The 20,576-nt window shown below is 44.3% G+C and overlaps 1 long non-coding RNA gene across 1 annotated transcript; it reads right to left on the minus strand.

Annotated features, from left to right (window-relative positions):
* Positions 1 to 2,090: 2,090 nt before the first annotated feature.
* On the minus strand, positions 2,091 to 9,448 carry LOC131509243 (uncharacterized). Its single transcript, XR_009260388.1, has 3 exons — positions 9,082 to 9,448; positions 7,245 to 7,307; positions 2,091 to 2,556 (listed from the first exon to the last, which is right to left on the minus strand). It is a non-coding gene; the product is annotated as an uncharacterized LOC131509243 (long non-coding RNA).
* Positions 9,449 to 20,576: the final 11,128 nt, after the last annotated feature.

Consider the following 20,576-nt stretch of genomic DNA (forward strand, 5'->3'; position numbering starts at 1 on the left):
GCTCTCTTACTGCTCAACACTAACAGCCATCATGAGCCATAATTAGAAGAAAAACCACCACATAAATAACGCGGCAGAAAAATCGCCCTGATGATGAGCCAGACTTTGGCTACGGGAAACTTCAGCGGGTCCTGAGTATCCATCATACTTAAGGGGCACTGCGTGTTTTTGCCCATATTTGTCTTACTAAAGCCAAAATGGGAGCCATTTAGACTTTCAAATAAGCTTTTAAAACTATACAATGCCAGCTGAAACAGACTGTCTGTTACTAAGTGTGATGTAGAAACCCTTCGCCTGGAGGTCAGATGAGCTGGGGGGGCTGGAAGGGAGTATGCGAGCCCAGAGACAAGGAAGGGAAAAGGAATTGTCCGGGAGATACGTGGACTTCCCCTAACAGGAAGGTCTAGAAACAATCCTCTCAAGTACGGAAAAGTTCCCGCACACCATTGAGCGCGGGAAGTCACACTCCCTATTTTCTGGAATTCTCATAGCAGCCTTAGGAAGTCAGAGAAAATAAAATAGAGTCCTGTACCTGAGAGTGGCCCTGAGGAAACAGGACCAACCATCGGCTTTTTGCATTTGGCCTGCCCGTTTGCAAAGAGGCAACAGATGGGAATTCACATGAGGCCATACAATAAGCTGAACAGTTTCCTCTTTTCCTGATTAGTCTCCCTCATACAAAGGATTAGGATGCAGATCAAAGAGAGTAAAACCCCTAACGGAAGGAACAAGCTTTGTAGTGGGCAGTGTCTTTCAAAAACCTGCGTCATTTAAAAATTAATTTAAGTACATTCACTTGCTTTTTCAAAATAAATCACATGTATTTTTCTATAGATCAGCCAGAATAGTTAAGGTCTAATCGTCACATGGAAAGAAAGAGAGTATTCCTTTGAATAGTCTACAAGCCCGCATGTGTTCTCTAAAGAGGATGGTTCGCTTTCTCCACTTCTTCCTTCCTTTGCAAACAAAAATTGAAACAAAACAACATTGATCAAAAACTCGGTGTTGAGAGTTAAAACACACGAACCCTGTCTCTAGTATTAAGCAGTGCATTTAGTGAAATGGCTTTAAACTTACGTGGGTAACAGAGCTCTGTTTCACGTGTGGATTTTTGTCTGCATTTATATCTCTGCAAGCCACATATGGCGTGACATTGCCGTTTTTTAATTAAGATACGAAGTGCTCATTTTTTGTAGATCTGCTATAGTCTAACGAATTTACTACATGTCTCAGAAAACACATAGCTTTGCCAAAGTTGGTGAGTAGCCCAGCATGGTTTATCTCCAGCCTACAGCTCTTTCCCTGAATTCAATACTGCAGGCACAATTTAATGCAAACCCAATTTATGACTTAATGCTCTAGGGACTGTGGTGGGAGATTGTTACATTATTCTTTTCTAATCCTATTTGTGTTTTAATTTGCTAAGTCTGTAATGAGGTGCATGCCTTGAATAGATTCAAGATCTTTCACATTGCTTTTGACTTTGTTTAATATAATAGATTTTACAGTTTGCATTAAATACCCAGGTGCTACGGTCAGTATTATCTCTTTATTTTCTCAACTAGAGTGAATAAAATTACGCCGTGAAAGTAATTGTGTACGTGTTTCCTTGTTTATCGTAATGGTTTATTTCCTATTATAATTCTTGATTCAAATTACATCTAGTTCTCCAAAAAGTCAATTCCCCATGGGCTCCTACTTCCCCTTTCCACACAACTGTGACTCTCTGAAGAAAATGAAGGCTTGGCTGACATGTGATTCGTTGGGTAATAACAAACTAAGTTCTCTAGTCTAAGTTATGAGGCTTCAATTAAACAGAAAGGGAGAAAGTGAGCAAGGAAGGGAGTGAGGTGGGAAGAGAGGGAAGAAGGGAGGGAAGGTGGGTGAGAGGAAGGGAGAGAGGGCAGGTGCTGTGTCACCATGCACTTGCTGTTTTATTCGCGATGTTCAGCTGAACCTTACCGTCGCTAATCAGAGCTGCTACATCACCCAGCTTCGCCGTGTGTCATTTGCCGTCCATAACTGTGTTATAGCCAATTATGGCTAAATCCTCTGTTCTGTATGCACAATCAAAGGGTGTCTGGAATGCATTTTGCGGTTTTCTGAATCCTATTATTGCAGACATGTTTATTACATTCAGAAGATGGCTTTCTGAAATTACACTGGAATTGTACCACCCACCTGCCATTTACAAACAAAAGGACCTAAACATTTCTTAACAAGGAGAAAGTTCATTTAGCTCTTTCCTGGCAACTTCTTCTGTGTTATTTTCCTCCATGACCGTTTTTGTGCAACTCGCTGCTCAAGCCTCTATAGATTTGTAAAAATATCTATGCTGTCCAGTTGATGTTAACTTTTCAATTAATAACGGCACGGCGTTATTAAAAGGAACTGCAGGTCAAAAAGGCGGGTCAAAAAGGAACTGCAGGTTGGCTGTGGTTGGTGCTTGCTGCAGTTTTCATTGTGAAAGTCTTCTCTGCCCATGTATGGAGGGATTGTAAAATGGATCTTAAATTATAACCATTCGATAGCCCTGAAATAACTCTTGTAGGTTGCCTGTCAAAGAAAAAAAATCAAGTTATGTCTTTAAATTTCATTTAGGGCCATTTTAAGAGGAAAGTGAATGGCGTTAGAAAGACACACAGTATCTATTTGAAACCATAGCACCTCGTCATTAATTATTAAGGGAAAATGAAAGTGTTTCTAACCCAAATGCTTTACTTTTTTTCCTTCTACTCAAGTTTATACTCTTAAATTCTGCAGCCCCCCCACCCCACCCACATACACACACATATACACATACCCAAGCTTACTTTACTTTATTACTGGTATTTGCCTCACAGAGTCAGGGGATATTACTACCTTTTTATTTGCTATTTTTACAGGACCCAACAAAAGTGCTTTTAAAATATATAACCACTTAATTCAAGTCAAGCTTCTTCAATACTCCTTTCATTCAAGCCCTTTCTAATTTGTTTTCCTCCAGCCAGGAGCCCGGAGAAGACACTGTGATTTATGTTTTCATTTATTTATTTTATTTGGGCTTTTCATTTAAGAAAAGAAATTCTGCACAACCCCCACCACCTTCAATTCTGCATCATCTCACCCCACTCTGCCCCTTTGTATTTGGACCATTAAGACTTTCCCAAGGCCAGACTTTGGAGTCTTAAACAGATTTCAGAGCTTCGACCGTGATCTGGAGAAGGTTCGGCTTGGGTGCTTCTGGGCACACCAAGGATGAGGGGCTCTTTCACAGCACACCATGCAGGGGTAAACTCAGGGACGAATTGTGCCTTTCCCCAGTGACAAAAGACGCTTTGCTAATGAGCTCACGTTTCCACAAAGACTAAAAGTGTGTGCCTTGGCAGCAAGAAAGATATTATTGTTCAAATCAGCATGTTGTTTTTGTGTTGGGGTTGGGCATGGGATGGAGGAAATTGCTACAGGACATTTAAGAGCTTGGGCTCCACGGTCCAGGGGCCATGGATCTGAGTCTTGGTTCCACTTTCTACCAATGGCCTTGAGTGAGTTACTCTTCCTCTCTATGCTGATTCATTGTTCCAGCCAGCCAGTAGGCAAATACTTATTAGGCACCTAACATATGCAAGGCACTGAATTAGGCACACTGAATTAGGTAACAACACAGATGTGGTTCTTGCCCACGCTGATCTGTTGGGGCCAAGAGACAGACAAACATTTATAGTAAAATGTGACAAGCATGATAATAGGGGAAGCTAGGGAAGCCTCTGGAAAAAGTAATATGTAGGTGAAATGAGATCAGTTTCCTCCAGTATAAAATAGGATGCAATACACACCTGCCTCATGGGGGAGCTATGAGAAAAAGTGAGATAATGTCCAATAGGGCTCTGCATTGCTCCCCACATAAAGTAAAACTTTGGTTAAAAAAAATCAGAAAGTGATTAATGTCATTATTACTTGGTATCATCCCAGGATTCCCCCAAAAATTAATATCAGAGAACCATTTGACCTTTAAAAAGACACAAGCTTTGGGGCACCTGGGTGGCTTAGTCAGTTGAGCGTCGGACTTTGGCTCAGGTCATGATCTCATGGTTCATGACTTCGGGCCCCACATTGGGCTCTCTGCTGTCGGCACGGAGCCTACTTTGGATCCTCTGTCTCCCTCTCCCTGACCCTCCCCTGCTTGCACTCTCTCACTCTCTCTGTCTCAAAAATAAACATTCAGGGGGGCGCCTGGGTGGCGCAGTCGGTTAAGCGTCCGACTTCAGCCAGGTCACGATCTCGCGGTCCGTGAGTTCGAGCCCCGCGTCAGGCTCTGGGCTGATGGCTTGGAGCCTGGAGCCTGTTTCCAATTCTGTGTCTCCCTCTCTCTCTGCCCCTCTCCCGTTCATTCTCTGTCTCTCTCTGTCCCAAAAATAAATTTAAAAAACGTTGAAAAAAAAAATTAAAAAAAAAAAAATAATAAAAAAATAAACATTCATGAATGAATGAGTGAATGAATACATAAATAAATAAATAAATAACACAAGCTTTACTCTGTAGTTCTAGTTCTTCTTTTATAGAAAGAACTAAACAAAAATGTGGTCTATAGAGCATTAAAGTAAATTTGAAGATAAATGAACTAAAATTAACAGGCTTTCTGAAGTAAACATGACTAGTAATTGAGTCTTTATCCAACATCAGCTTCTGTCATTGCAGAAAGGATTTGACGACTCAGTTCCGCTCACTTCAAAAGGGCCCTCAGCCTCCCCATTGAGTCTTGGATATTCCCAGCCAAAGAATGTTCCTCCTTTCATTCATTGTTTTTTTTTTTAATTTTTGTTTATTTTTGAGAGAGAGAAAGAGAGCTCGCTGGCGTACGAGTGGGGGAGGGGCATAGAGAGAAGAAGACACAGAATCCAGAGCAGGCTCCAAGCTCTGAGCTGTTAGCACAGAGCCTACCACGGGGCTTGAACCCACAAACTGAGAGTATGACCTGAGCCGAAGTCGAATGCCCTACCGACTGAGCCACCTAGGTGCCCTGGAAGAATGCTCCTCCAAAGTGTTCTTACTAGTTTAAAAGGTAATACCATTTACTTTCACTTAAAGATAGCCAGGAAGCATTTTTAAGTGCGTATTTATTCACTGGGAATCATATTTGCTCATTATGATTTCAGGAATGCATTCCAACAGAGACAAACTTTGGCTTCACCTACCATCAGACAAAACCCGCCCACAAGAGATCCTGGTTCATTCGGGGAAGTGCTATGTCATGGTGGGTGCAGTGTGGGTACTGGAGTTCTCCAACGCAATTCCTGAAAACATGTCAAGCACTGGTGCACATGATCTTTGATTACTTACACAAATGTTACAAATATTTGGGGAAAGGGGCGCCTGGGTGGTTCAGTCGGTTGAGTGTCCGACTTCGGCTCAGGTCATGATCTTCCAGTTCGTGAGTTTGAGCCCCGCGGCAGGCTCTGTGCTGACAGCTCAGAGCCTGGAGCCTGCTTCGGATTCTGTGTCTCCCTGTCTCTCTGCCCCTCCCCGGCTCATGCTCTCCCTCTCTCTCTCTCTCTCAAAAATAAATAAACATTTAAAAATTAAAAAAAAAAACACAAATATTTGGGGAAAGTCACCTGTTAGTTGAGCTGCAGTAGAGCTCATCTTAGGGGAGAGAACCGTCTTGATTTTAGCAAATACTTATATGGGCCAATCGACTGCCTTCAGATTGGGTCCCAGACAGTGGTGAATGGTTCTGCCTAGTAACACTGGAGGGATTTTGAGGTCCTGGGAGCAGCTTGAGAATTAGAGAGAGAGAAAGAGTATGTTGAGGGAGAAAGAAAAGCCGACGGGAGATGTTTAGGAGGAAAGCTGGCAAAGACATCTACCCTGGTGCGGTTATGAGGAGCGACTATTACCCGAAATGATGTCCAACATCGATTCTTAGTTAGCAGTTACTTATCTGCCAGGCTGGATTACCAGGTAACATTTGCGAGCACACACATGCACACACGTGGAATTGTCACCATAGGTCCATACGAGTGCATGATATGAGTACTAATTGCAGGCCTTAGAGGCCAGGGAAGAGAGCAGACTTGAGGTCCAAGACAGGTCCAGAGGTCAGCAGGAAAGGTATTGGAGGAAAAGACCCCCAAGAACATGAGGCCCTAGAAAGTCACAGAAATGATGAGCAAGGCAACGATACTCACACAACACATGGACAAGAGCCTTTAAGCCTGTTCTACCCTCCCTGGGCTACATGGCTACATATAAACTGGAATAAGCCTTTATTGTTCTTTCATTGGAAATCTTTACTAAGTCAAGGTGACCTGAAAAATTTAAGCAGCCATACTAAATGAGCCTCGTTTTAGGTTCTGGAGTAACTGAGACTTCAAACGACCACATGGTGCTACTTTTTTTTTTTTTTTTTGAGAGTTTCAGAGACACCCGCAATGGTTCCTTTGCATTCTAACAGTACTATCCCTTTAAGTAGGAGAGCCCTGTCATCAATGAATGGTTGCTGATCTAATGACTAATTGATGGCAAAGAGTCTCTAATGATCTAATAGCTCATTAGGGTTGACTGAGCCAGCAGGGGTCTTCGAAAATGTTTTTTATTCCACTCTGAGGTTTTGTGAGTTTTCCTGTACATACATCAGACAGCTGCCCAGGTTATTAAACCTACAAATGTGAAACCACAGCAAGAACGGGATGGACCTATACAAATATAACTTGAGAGTATAAGGACAAATATGGAACCCACATGACAGAGATATATAACACTGCCCAAACCGTATGATGGGAAGCTAGAGAGAGACATGCTGGGAATCAAATGGGTTCCCAATAGGTAATATCTCTGCCAAGAACTGAGCTGTCACCGTGATGCTGTGGAAGAGCTTCATAGTAGGTAAATTCACCATTCATTCATCATTTAATAAGTTAATGTTTATTAATTATCTATTACTCACATGGTAGTGTATATAAACGCTTTATATACATTTTACCAATTTATATGGTTGCTGTGGTCCTTTCACATATGAGAAAATTAAGCTGCTAGCAAGCTAGAAAGTGTGAAAGAGTTATATAATGTGCCATATATATATATATGTGTGTGTGTGTGTGTGCATATATATACATACACATATATATACGTGCATATATATATATATATACACGTATATATATATGTGTGTGTGTGTGTATATATATATATATATATATATATATATGCATACACCAGGTAAGGAACAGACCTCTTTCCAAAAATCCCACATTTTTGTTTCTTACCGCATTGTCCATTGGCAGGGTTCAGACATCTCAAGCATCTTATTTCTTGGAAAATATTTGTCTCTAAAGATATAAGGAAAGGTGATTGCTGTTGGTACCCATTTAACAAGAAATAGCCAATTCTGGTAGCATGAATAATTAAAACACTCAGGTCAGCCTCAAGCGATAGTGACGAAGAATTCTCATTCAGCTCTTCCAGCATGGAGCTCTCCACTCCTGGGCCATCACCAGGACGTGCTGTGGATGGATGAGTTCCCTTCCTGGCAACAACCCTCATCCTCTGATGAAGCTGGAACTGCCGAGAAACGGGAAGGGAGGGGAGCAGCAAACACTCTGGAAGACTGACCTTGTGGGGCAGAAGTGTCTCTAGTTAAATTTGAGAAGACACCGCTTGTAACATTTCTGTTCAGCCCAACAAACCCAATTTGTATGTAACCGAACTAAAATTATAACTGAAAACAATCATCAGGAGGGCAACGAGGGTCAAGAGCACAGCCAAAGGACAGAGTTTGAAAAAGAGGGACGTCCATAAATCTGGCCGAGATATTTATTCCCCAACCCTATCCGCCAGGGCCAACCTTTGCTCCCGGTGGGGGGGGTGGGGCGGTGGGGGGGTGGGGGGGGGTGGTTAATGTCCTGGCAATGCAGGCTCTGGCTGGCCAAATGGACACCCTTTGGTGGAGATATGCTTGCTGGGGAATGTTCAAGACAAATGCCACGGGGATATGAGCAGGGGACTTTGAAAGCATCTGCTACATCTGCTTTCTTGCTAGAAGAATGACCAGAACAGCCCCCAAGCCCACATCTGTTCATGAGTATAAAGAATAGGAACATATTTTTTTTTACCTTAGTAGCGTGTAGTTGATACACCCTCCCCAGGACCCTGAGAGTATATAATACCAGCATAGACATCCTGAAATATGTCCAGATACGGAGAGGCACCTGCTCATCCCTCTTTTAAAGAATTCAGGCAATGTTGGTTGACCTCCATTATAGAACTGGAATATATTAGCTGAAATAATACTTTAACAGTTTTTTAGTACCCAACTATACGTTCTGTTATAAGGAATAGCAAATGTTTAATCATAAATATTTTAATGGCTTCAGGGATTCATGGTATTCAATGACCGTGTTAAATGATAATAATCACATCTGGTTTATTACTATAGTAATTCAGCAGCTTCTCCTCAGCAGTTATTTTTATTATATGTGCTGTGCGACTGTCATGGTCATTTATAGCAGTAATATTTTAAAGTGGCTCATTTGTTTGTTTAAGGACAGTTTCACAATATATTTCTGTATTAATATACATTTTGCGCTATTATTTCCAAGCTGCCACTGGAAAATTGATCCTAGCCTGTTACGACTGGAGAGGCCAGAAGCCACGCGGGATACCCGGGCAGAGATGGAGTGGGGCGACCAGATGGGACTGTCCAGGTGCCCACTGCGGTTGTGACGACCGTTGAGGCTCATTCTTAAATGAAGGCGTGCACCAAGAAAAAGTGAAGAAGTAATAAATACAAAGGGAGGACCCTTTAGACGTGGGGAGGCATTTTAAGCGAAGTACCAACCCAGAGGGGCGGGCATTTGGGAAGAACCGAAAGATGCATGGTTTGCGAGGCCCGAGGCGGTCTTAAGGCTTTGGCAGGCATCTCTGTGTCGATAACAGAAGTGAGGAGGCGAGGAGTGAAAAAATGTGAACTCGCAAGAGGGAAGCAAGGGCGGATCAAGGTTACCCACTGGGTGGCTTAGACACTGACATCAATTTCAAATCTGCTCAAAGTGAGCATTAGGAGTGAACTGCAGAGGCATGGCGAGCCGTGCCCCAGCCACGTACCTTCACTCGAGTGGTTCAAGGCGACGGGTGTTGTGCCGGGCCTGCGTACAATGCCCGCTGCTCTCTTACCCCGGACGTCACAAGGTGTTGCTTGTGATTGGGGTAGATACTAGCCTGAAATCACGCATTGCTTCTTAGTAGGGAGGGGGAAGGGAAGGGGTCCCTAATAACCCCGGAGAGTTAATTTTCTGTGACATTCTGCTGAACCAGGTTGAGGAAATTCAGAGGAGCCTGGAGAAAACTGCCAGGCTACTGCTCCGCTTCCTCTTGGCTGGATCCTGATTGGTTGGGTGACAGAGGGCAAATGGCTTTTACGGCTATGAATGATGTATGACCGTAAAATGGTCTGTAACCAGAAGTGCCAACTGACATGCCTGCTGATTTAACGGACACCCAGGGTTATGTTTGCACAGAGACGCTTAAATAAACACGTGCTGGGTTTGAGGCCATTTACTGAGCAATCTCTTCTCTCGCTCTTCTTTCCCATTTTATTTTACTTCATCATAAAAACGGGGAGAGTGAAACCGTGGTTCCCTTTTTTATGATAATGAAGATTTACTCTCGGCGGTGGCCACTCCTCCCTCTTCCTCTCTGCGGAATCTGGCCCCCTTTTCCTCTCTCTACCTGCAGGGGGAGCTGCGACAGACCTGCAGAGGCCCAGGCAGGGTTGGCAAGTGCAGCCACTTGAACCAGCAGCCCTTGGGGAACGGAGGCGATGTTGTCTGGTCGCTTTTGCATTTGGTGGATTCGGAACAGAAAGTCCCGAGGTCGCTGTTTGAGCGGTGGAATGGGGGAGATTTCTGTTCAGCCACAAATCGGCAAAGGCACCAAACACAGGAAAGATGCTCTTCCCATGATGGTCCCCAAACTGGAATATATCCCATGAGCTTCTATGTATAAACTCTCTCCAATAAAGTGATCAGAAGTCCGTAAGATATCATAGAGTCATTCTTTGCTATATGTGTAGAAAGTATCCTATAAGGTCCATTTGACTTTATATATTCAGGCTAAGTTAGGAATGGCAAATCAACCCCCAATTTGTTCCCCTGGATCTCAACCAGGCCTTATAATCTGTTTTGGAGGGTTATTTCATAATGTCCAAATATATTTTTACCCATCTTTTGATTATTCATGTTTAACGTTGTTAGCATATAATTTAAAAATGTAGCTGATCTCTATTCTCCAGCTAGAGATAGTTGCTTCCAATCCTTCCATGTGACTGGCTCTTCCTGTCTGGTCCTATAGGCATTGGGGTTTATTGCCCATGGAGTATTTTTTTTTTCGTGTCATATTTTTTAAACTTTCTAAACCTGTGTTCCCCTGAATACCTTTTTTTTCCTCATTAAAGATTGTTTTATCCTCTTATTGAGATAACAATTGTTATAGAACGTCGTTTAAGACTAAGGTATACAACATGTTGGTTTGCTAATTTATATGTTGCAATATGATTACCACCGTAGCATTAGCTAACATTTGTATCAGGTCACATAATTATTATTTCTTTTTTATGGTAAGAACAATTACCACCCAGTCTCTTAGCAACTTCAAAGTTTACAACACAGCATTGTTAACTATAATCACGCTGCTGTGGGTTCGATCCCCAGGTCTTACTTACCGATCTACTAGTTACAAGACTCTGAGCACTTTTGGTAGAGTGGCATTCTCTTGCCCTTCTTTAATAATAGTTGTTATGCGATCTAAACTAAATCAAAGCAATTGGACAAAATATAGCCCCGTCTTCAAAGTGCACATTTCTGAGGTTGTGACACTCCGTCTCTAGTCAGTGCTCCAGAGAAAACTGCTCTAGTCTGATATGTTGCATTTTTGGCCCACTGGGCCTCCAGGACTCCTTGGTCACTGTAGTGACCTCATTGCCATTGAGATGACAGAGTCCTTGGTCGACCATGAGCAATATAGAAAAATATATTTGAACCTGGGTAAGCGCCCTAGTTCAGGAAAATAAAGGTATCTAAAAGAAAGGCCACCTGGCCACCCAGACTGAAGGTGGCATTTACCTTGGCAAATTCGCCCATCTAGAGCATGGCCTCGGTTCCATAGAAATGTCATCGCATTTATAAATGCAAGTTGATTGCATTGGAGACACTGTTTCCCGTTGGTAAGTCTCAGAGAGACTGGCATTTTAAATCACATAGCAACATACTTATTTGCAATGAGAAATGGACTGTTGTGTGTGTGTAACACTCTGTGGATGTGACCAGTACATGATAATAAAGGCTTTTGTCCCATAAAGTCATCAGCACATTGCACGGCTCTTTCTCCTTCTGCATGTTCCTGTGGTTATACAAAAGTACCACTGAATCCATCAGGTGATGAGTGAATAAATAAAATGGAGCGTATCCACACAATGGAATATTACTTGTCAATAAAAAGGAATGAAGTAATGATTCGTGCTATAATATGGATGAACCTTTAAAACATCATTTCTAGTGGAAGAAGCCAGTCACAGAATACATAATGTATGATTCCATTTATATGAAAGGTCCAGAATATTCAAATCCACAGAGATGGAAGGTATATTAGTGGCTGCCTCAGGATGGAGAAGGGGACTGGAATTTAAAGAGCAGGAGGTAACTGTTAAAGGGCTTCTTGGGGAGCTGATGAAAGTAATCTAATATTGATCGCGATGATGTCTACACAAATCTATAAAAATACAGAGAACCATTGAATTGTTTACTTTAAATAGGTGAATTGTGGGGCACCTGGGTGGCTCAGTTGGTTAAGTGTCTGACGTCAGCTCACGTTATGATCTTGCGGTTCATGAGTTCGAGCCCCGTGTTGGGCTTTGTGCTGACAGCCTGGAGCCTGCTTCGAATTCCGTGTCTCCCTCTCTCTCTGCCCCTCCCCTGCTCACATTCTGTTGTCTGTCTCTTTCTCTCAAAAAGAAACATTAAAAAAAATTTAATGGATGAATTGTATGGAATTGAATTATACCTGAATAAAGCTGCTACAAAAAAAAAAAAAAAAAAGAAGGGATCACTGCCATAATTTTGGATCGTGGTGCTTCCGGGTTGGTATCTTCTCATCTTTGTACTGACTTAAAGGATCGTTCATGTATTTTCATACGTGAGCATTTCCTTCAAGGACGTGTCCTTCTCACCTTACATGGCAGAAGTGTAAGAAACAAACAGAAACACCCAAGCATATTCAAAGGCTTTACCTGTATTGCAACCGTCAACATTCTGTTGACCACACAAGTTGCATGGCCAAGCCCTAAAATGAATGACAAGAGGATGTATATTCCACCTATTTTACCAAGAGGCATTGCCAATGTCACATTGCAAAGGGTGTGGATGTATAATCCTGTTATTACGGGGCGGGGGGGGGGGGTTCCTGCTACAGGTGACCCTTTCCCTCTGAGGTGGCGTGGGGAGTAGGGCCTTAATGCAATGGAATGAGGGCACATTTGTGTCTCCTGACCCTGACACACTGGGAAATCAGGTCTTCCTCTTCCACTGATCATAGCTTTCTTTGTTTTTATTGTCTACCCTGACAAAAATTTTGAATTTTTTAAACTGCTGCAAAACACATCGAACCGCGATTTTTGTGTTACAACGTGCAGAGTTGACTTCACCTATAGGCATCCTTCTATTTTATCATATTTCCAACATTTGTAATTTTCCTCGAGGAAGGGAGGGATGTATTGGCAAGAACTAGGTTTGGCTGAAAGTAACAAAGACCTGAAATAATACTACCTAAAGCACAATAAAACTTTATCTGTCTCTCAGGGAAAATCCCCCGGAAGGTGGTGCCGGCTGGTGTGGCAGTTCCACTTCACCAAGACTTCAGGTATCGATGCTCCTTCCAGGGAGTGGCACCTGCTACCATGATCCAAGGGAGTAGCCACCACACGCACATCCCCCAAAGCAGGATGGTGGAAGGGATAGGAAGAAGAAGGCAAAGGACATGCGCCAATCATTAGGAAACTTTCTAGAAGCTGCCATACAGCACTCCCAAATATTTCATTTGCCAAAACTGTGACTCATGGTCACGCCTAGCTGCAGGGAAAGCTAGGGATTATGATCCCTATTCCAGGCGGTCAGGGGCTCAGAGAAAAACTGAGAGTTCTAAGAGAGAAAATGCATATCGGGTGGATAACAGCCTCTGATACAGTGGACAATGGTCCCCTATCCTGCGGCCTCAGGGCTACCCAAGAGGTTCGGTATTCATTGTTTTTCATGAGGACTATTATCATAGTTTCTTAGACAGTAGACTTCAAGTCAGATATGAGTGTCTAGTGTTTATATCTGCAGACTCTGGAGTCATGCTGATAGGGTTCAAATCCAAGTGGCTCCTTCTCAGTAGTTGTGTGAACCTGCGGATAGTTTCTTTTCTGTATTTCAGCCTCTTACTCAGCAGAGTGGTAATAGCAGTACCTAGTTCATAGGGTACTTTTGAGGACTGAGTTAAAACTCAAGCTGCGAGTATTATCAAAGGGTAACCCTGCCTCCAGTCTCAGCTTCTTTCCTTCTACAAGGGAAATCTGATGCTCTGACGCCGTGAAAACCCTGTAAAGTTTTCTGAGTGTGTACGTATAAAGCCCCGGATCCTTGGCGTGGCCTGGAAATTCCTTCCTAATCTGAACTGTTGGCCTTACTTGGCTTGTCTTCTGTCTCCCTCACATGTAACCTGCTTTTGACCCTATCACACCCCTGAGTCTTGGGACAAAGAATGTCACGTGCGTCCCCTTCCTCTCCCTTGTTTCCTCCATCTCAAAGTCGTCCTTGTTCTCCTCATTTCCTCCAGACACAGATATAGCTGCTTCCTCTCCGGGCTCCAGCGCATTTCCTATATGTGATATGGGCTGATATGAGAGATACGATGACCCATGGAAGTATATGTCTCCCTGCACTAGAACTTGGGCTCCTGGTGCACAGGAACCTATGGGCTACAAGTCAGAGGCCCTAAGAAGATGAATTAGGGGCGCAGCATTTGCTGACTAAGTGAATGAATCCATCCAATACTGTGTAAATATTTGGCAGCAGGTAAGGGAATGAAAGAGGCATTTGTTGCAGAGAATAAGGAGCTTAAAGTATACTTTTCCTAAGCTGCGCGCTCTATAAAGCAAACAAACAAACTCGAGCTGTAAAATCCAAAGGCAGCCATCACTTTCCAAACAGGAAGAGTATCTTAGCGCCATGTTTCATTAATAATATGCTGTGACACAGACTCAGGAATTTCAAGGTCTCCAGACCATGATGAGCTGGTGCCCGGGTGGCTCAATGGGTGAAGCATCTGACTCTTGATTTCGGCTCAGGTCATGATCTCACAGTTCGTGAGCCCTGCATTGGGCTCTGCACTGATAGTACGGAGCCTGCTTGGGATTCTCTCTCTCTCTCTCTCTCTCTCTCTCTCCCTCTCTCTCTGCCACTCCCCCTCTCATGCTGTCTCTGTCTCTCTCAAACTAAACTTAAAAAAAAAAAGGTGTGCCCTTCAGGCCTAGCCACAATAACAGCACCCCTTTATTAAGCCTCAGTTGCCACTCACACACATCATGGCGGTGCCTTACTTAACTCCTAGCGACTAAGAAGCACATATTACTATTATCCCAGTTTGATCAGTGAGGAACTTGCAACGTGGAGAAGGTGAGCAGTTGAGTTGGGTTGGGTCTGATATTCCAAGGAATACCAAAGGAGCATCAGATCGCAATACAAAATACAAGTGAGACCCACTCACTCCACAGGAAAATTATTCACCACATGAAGGAGTAACAGAAACACTTGCAATCGACCTCCCAACCAACACGGCCATGTTGTCACCACGCTGTATGGAGAGCCATTGCCACAGTCCTCGTTTTCTTGCCCGGTTCAGCCCAAGCTGGGAGGCCTGGGAAGCAGTGTGCTTGATGGAAGGTTTCGGGACCAGCTGACCTGAGTTCAGACCCCAGCTCCTCTACTAACTGTAAACTTGAACATGACACATCCTTAGCTGGGTTTCCCATCTGTGAAATAGGGATTATAATGCTTTTCTCCAGAGATGTCATGAGAACTAAATTAAACAATTCGCATAAAAAGCCCAGAACATAAGGAGCATTCTACAAATGCTGGCTTTTTCTTCCCTCTCTAAGGCAACAGGCAACAAACGCAGAATGGCTATAAATGATCTAAAATAAACAAGCCAGTTGTTCTAATGTAGCTACGATTAGTGCAGGAATCATAAGCCCAGGGTGTACGTCTAAGAAAGGCAAAACACATTGGCTTGCCCACCACAGCCTCTTGAATTTCGCTCTTTACCACAAACGGCAAATTAATTCTGTTCCAGGAGAACCAATCCTACCCACTTTCTAGATACACGTACTTGTCAAGCCTAAGACATTACTCAATTAGAAAGGGAACTAACCTCAGAGTCAGTTTGCCTTTTTTAAAAAAAAGCCAAAACCAATGAGTTCCAGAAACCACTCTGCTTAAGCCAGCAGAAATTCCCACATTTAACCTACCCATACCCTGGCTCTCTCCTGGTGAAGGCAAAGCCTCTGACTGGGCTTTTAAGAAGTTGGAGGGATCCATTGCTGGAAACAGAGGGGAAGATTTTATCAACCAGACAAGAGGCCCGTGGGAGCATTAAATACTGTCCCATATTTCTAACGACAAAGACGCCGGTTAAGCTGCTGTTATGTAAGGTGATCCAAGCGCCTGCAGAAGCCAGTCCTCAGGCCGCTTGCCTATCTTCCTACTGGCCTGTGTGGGTGCCCGTCCCATGTGGCGTTGTCTCCACACAAGGGTTCACACGAGAACAGGAAGAACAGCAGGAAGGCACAGCTTTCTCCCAAGTGTGGAAAAGCAAGGACCTGCACATTCTCCAAAATGACCACCCTGCGTTCCCAGTTTGGGTGCATTGGAAGATCCAATCTGGAGTGAAGATTCTTTGTTTTACTAACCCCCGCACACCCAAGGCCTGGCCCCACAAGGCTGCAGACATCAAAATGCCCACAGGGAAGCTGGTCCGGGGTCAAAGCTGTACCCTCAGCACCTGCTTCCATGCCTGCCCCTCTGAGCCTACAAGCGAGGGAAGTTGGCAGAGACATCGAGGAGCATCAACCCCACAGAGCCCCCTGAGTTAGAGGGACAGGCTGGCCCGTCCTCTGGTCAGAGGCAGGCATTACGAGTCAGGCCTGTCCTGGAATCCTTGCCTTGCCACTCACTAGCTAAGCCTTGGTGAGTTTACTGGCCTCACTCGGCCTCAGTTCATCATCTGTAAAATGGGAATACTATCCACATCAAAGAGATTTTGCAAGGATTAAATTGGTATTAGGTGGAAAGTACTTAGCTCGGTGGCTTAGCATCCAGGAAGCTCTCAAAAAATGATAGATTTAAGGGACGCCTGGGTGGCTCAGTCGGCTAAGCATCTGACTTTGGCTCAGGTCATGATCTCACAGTCTGTGAGTTTGAGCCCTGCATCGGGCTTTGTGCTGACAGCTCAGAGCCTGGAGCCTGCTTTGGATTCTGTGTCTCCCTCTCTCTCTGCTCCTCCCTCACCCATGCTTTGCCTCACTCTTTCTCAAAAATAAACATTAAAAATTTAAAAAAAAAAAAAAAGAAGAAGTCCTGGGGGTGCCTGGGTGGCTCAGTCGGTTAAGCGTCCGACTTCGGCTCAGGTCATGATCTCACAATTCGTGAGTTAAGGCCCCGCATCGGGCTCTGTGCTGACAGCTCGGAAACTGGAGCCTGCTTCGGATTCTGTGTCTCCCTCTCTCTCTCTGACCCTCCCCCATTCATGCTCTGTCTCTGTCTCAAAAATAAATAAACGTTAAAAAAAATAAATAAATAAACAAATACTGGTGAATCTATCACCCAGCTCAAGGAGTAGAATATTATCAATATTGTTGCATGTACCTGTGCTCCACTTTCCTTTTCTATCCCAAATTGTGCTTATCGTTTCTTTGATTTAAAAAAAAAAATTTTTTTTTAACATTTATTTATTTTTGAGACAGAGAGAGACAGAGCGTGAACGGGGGAGGATCAGAGAGGGAGAGGGAGACACAGAATCTGAAACAGGCTCCAGGCTCTGAGCTGTCAGCACAGAGCCCGACGCGGGGCTTGAACTCACGAACTGCGAGATCATGACCTGAGCCGAAGTCAGACGCTTAACCGACTGAGCCACCCAGGCGCCCCTGATTTTTTTTTTCAATTTTATTGTATGTATGATGTAGATGTCATATATAATCATATATGCGTTATATACATAATCCTAAAGAAGGTATTATTTAGTTTTGCTCTTGAAGCTTTTAAACCGAATTACCACACTTTAAGTAGCCTTCTGTGAGGTCCTTGGGTGGCTCAGTCTGTTAAGCGCCTGACTCTTGGTTTCAGCTCAGGTCGTGATCTCACAGCTGGTGAGTTCAAGCCCCACATTGGGCTCTGCCCTGACAGTGCGGAGCCTGTTTGGGATTCTTTCTCTCCCTCTCCCTCTGCCCCTCCCCCACTCATGATCACTCTCTCTCTCTCAATCTCTTTCAAAGTAAATAAATAAACATTTAAGTAGCCTTATGATACCTGCTTTGTTCACTCAATATGTTACCTAAGATTCAGCCAAGCTGCTGCATGTAGCCAGTTTATTTGTTGTGCTTCCTATGGACTGTTCCATTATATGTAAAGAGCACCATTTATTTATCCAGACTTCTGTTAATGGAAATTTGGGTTGTGCCCAACTTTGTCTTGTTTTCTATTTTCATTCTTGCATGGGTCTTCAAGTTCATAGGTGAAGAGATTCTCCAGGGGTATAAGAAGAGTAGAATTTCTGGATTGTCAGGTATATATGTATGTTCAACTTTTCTAGACAGTTCCAAATTGTTTTCCAAAGTGATAATGTCAATCTGTATTCCCCCTGGCTGTGTAGGAGAGGCCCCATTAGCCCTCAGCCTCCCCAACACTTACGTTTTCAGACTGCTTAATTTTTGATAATCGGAGATGTACATTGGACATCCCAGGTGCTTTCTCTTTTATCTTTAGAGTGGAGGGGCTTTAAAGATTTGTGAAAGATGGAACAAAATGACTTCTCCGAAAATCCCACCATCGAAAAGAACTTGGACTTTCAGGACACTGGGTCTTACACGTTTTTCACATTTTCCTCTTAGCTCCTATAACAACATGAAGAGGCCTCAAGTGCTCACAGAAGTTACTGTCCCAATAAAACAGTATAAAAGGGGAGGATTGTCTTGACCCTACTTTCAGGATGCAAGACCAAGGGTAGAATCTTGGAAGGAGAGTTTCCTCAGCAAACTCAGAAACATGGAAACTTTGGTCCCTCTCCACACTGATCATTGTGGTAGCTGCCAATAATTGAACACTTTAGATACATGGTACCAGTTCTCTAAAACACCTGAAGTGCCTGTGGGACGCCCGGGGGGGCTCAGTCGGTTGAGTGTCCGGCTCAGGTCGTGATCTCGAGGTCCGTGGATCCGAGCTCACATCGGGCCCTGTGCTGGTCGCTCGGAGCCTGGAGCCTCCTTCGGATTCTGTGTCTCCTTCTCTCTCTGCCCCTCCCCCACTCGTGCTCTGTCTCTGGCTCTCTCTCTCAAAAATAAATAAACGTTAAAAAAGAAATTGTAACACCCCTGAAGTGCTTGTTAGAAGACGGATTGCTAGGACCCCCAGGGGCCCCCCCCAGAGTTTCTGAATCAGTGGGTCTGGGGCAGGACCTGAGAATTTGCGCTTCTAACCTCGTAAGTAACGTCTTAAGTAACGCAGATGCTGCTCGTCCGGAGATCACGTTTTGAAGCCCTGGGATGAGAGCGTGAGAGGGGAAGGGGCTGAATTTCTTCTATGTCACCTCCTCCTCAGCGGTAGCTTTGAAAATGACTTTTCTCTGAGAAATGGAGCCAGGTTGCCATGTGAATGGGGCTAACATGTGACGTGGTCCCTTTACTTTACTATTACTTTACTTTACTCTTCTGTCCCTCAGCTCAGAACTCACCCTCCCACACTCTGGCTCTAGCTCACACAGAGCCCCCGGGCCCAGATCCAGTGCCACCTGCTCCAAAGACTCTTCCAGACCCTAGTCACAGTAACTTCCGTCTCTGACACCTCCTGCTTTGGGTTTTTGGCAAATGAGCATTCGCCTTATGGCCCTGAAAGTGAGCGTGTGTGTGTATGTGTGTGTGGCCAGACGGAGGTGCCCGATTTGTTTGAGGTCTTCCATAGCCTCTTCACAGTGACGTGCACAGAGCAGGTAATCATTAAGTATTTATTAAGTGAAAACGCACATGGATGTCCATGCTTAGCTCTTCCTTTCTGCTTTTCCTAACTTATGCCCGCGTCTCCCAGGGGTTTTCTTTCTTGATAGAGCCAGAAGCAATGTATGACATCCTCAACCAGGATGTTGAATTTAGCATCGTTATCATCTCTGACCAATACTCTCCTACGTCATTTCCTGCACTAATCACTGTTCATAGCCTAGGATTAGGTCCGGGGCACTCTTTTTGCTCTCAGAAGACTTCACTGTTTCCATCTTTTCGGATTTTGAGGTTTTCATCTTCCATCTCCTGCTCTCGCTGGTTCAATTCTCTGTCGGCCATCCATTCGTTCCACCATGCTCCACTGAGCACCAGCTACGTGCCCAGCATTGTGCCGGGCACTGGGGATCCAGCAGACAAAACTCAAGTTAGGGATAAATAGAAAATCAAAACGTAGCGTCTCTATTATGTCAGAGGATGTTAAGTACTGTGGGAAAACTAACAGAGAAGCAGAACTAGAAGTGCTGGGTGGTCACGAGAGCAATCTCAAACCGGGATGGCAAGCCAGCCCCGAGGAAAAGGCAATATTTGAGCAGAGCCCAGAAGATGGTGAGGGAGTGACCTCAGGGGACAGCCGAACAAAGAACCAAAGACATCTGGGGGAGGAGTACCCAACAAAAGCAACAGAGGGGCAGTGTGCCTGGAGCAGAGTGAGTGAGGGGTAGAAAGCGATTGAGGTCGGGAGGAAATAAAGGGAGGGTCCTGATGGCCAATATGAGGATCTTGACTTTTATTCTGTGTCAGAGGGGAAGCCACTGGAAAGCTTTGAACCAAGACGTGACAAGATCTGCCTTAATTTTTTTTTAAGTTTATTTATTTATTTTGAGAGAGGCAGGGGAGGGGCAGAGAGAGAGAGAGAGGGAGAGAGAGAATCCCAAGCAGGCTCTGCATTGTCAGTGCAGAGCCTGACAAGGGGCTGGATCCCACAAACCTGTGAGATCATGACCTGAACTGAAATCAAGAGTCAGATGTTTAACCAACTGAGCCACCCAGCTACCCAACAATCCGCCTTATCTTTTTTTTTAATTTTTTTTTAACGTTTTATTTATTTTTGAGACAGAGAGAGACAGAGCATGAACGGGGGAGGGGCAGAGAGAGAGGGAAACACAGAATCGAAAGCATGCACCAGGCTCCGAGCCATCAGCCCAGAGCCCGACGTGGGGCTCGAACCCACAGACCTCGAGATCGTGGCCTGAGCTGAAGTCGGACGTTTAACCGACTGAGCCACCCAGGCGCCCCCCGCCTC

Source organism: Neofelis nebulosa, chromosome 4, assembly GCF_028018385.1.
Source record: "Neofelis nebulosa isolate mNeoNeb1 chromosome 4, mNeoNeb1.pri, whole genome shotgun sequence".
Lineage (NCBI taxonomy): Eukaryota > Metazoa > Chordata > Mammalia > Carnivora > Felidae > Neofelis > Neofelis nebulosa.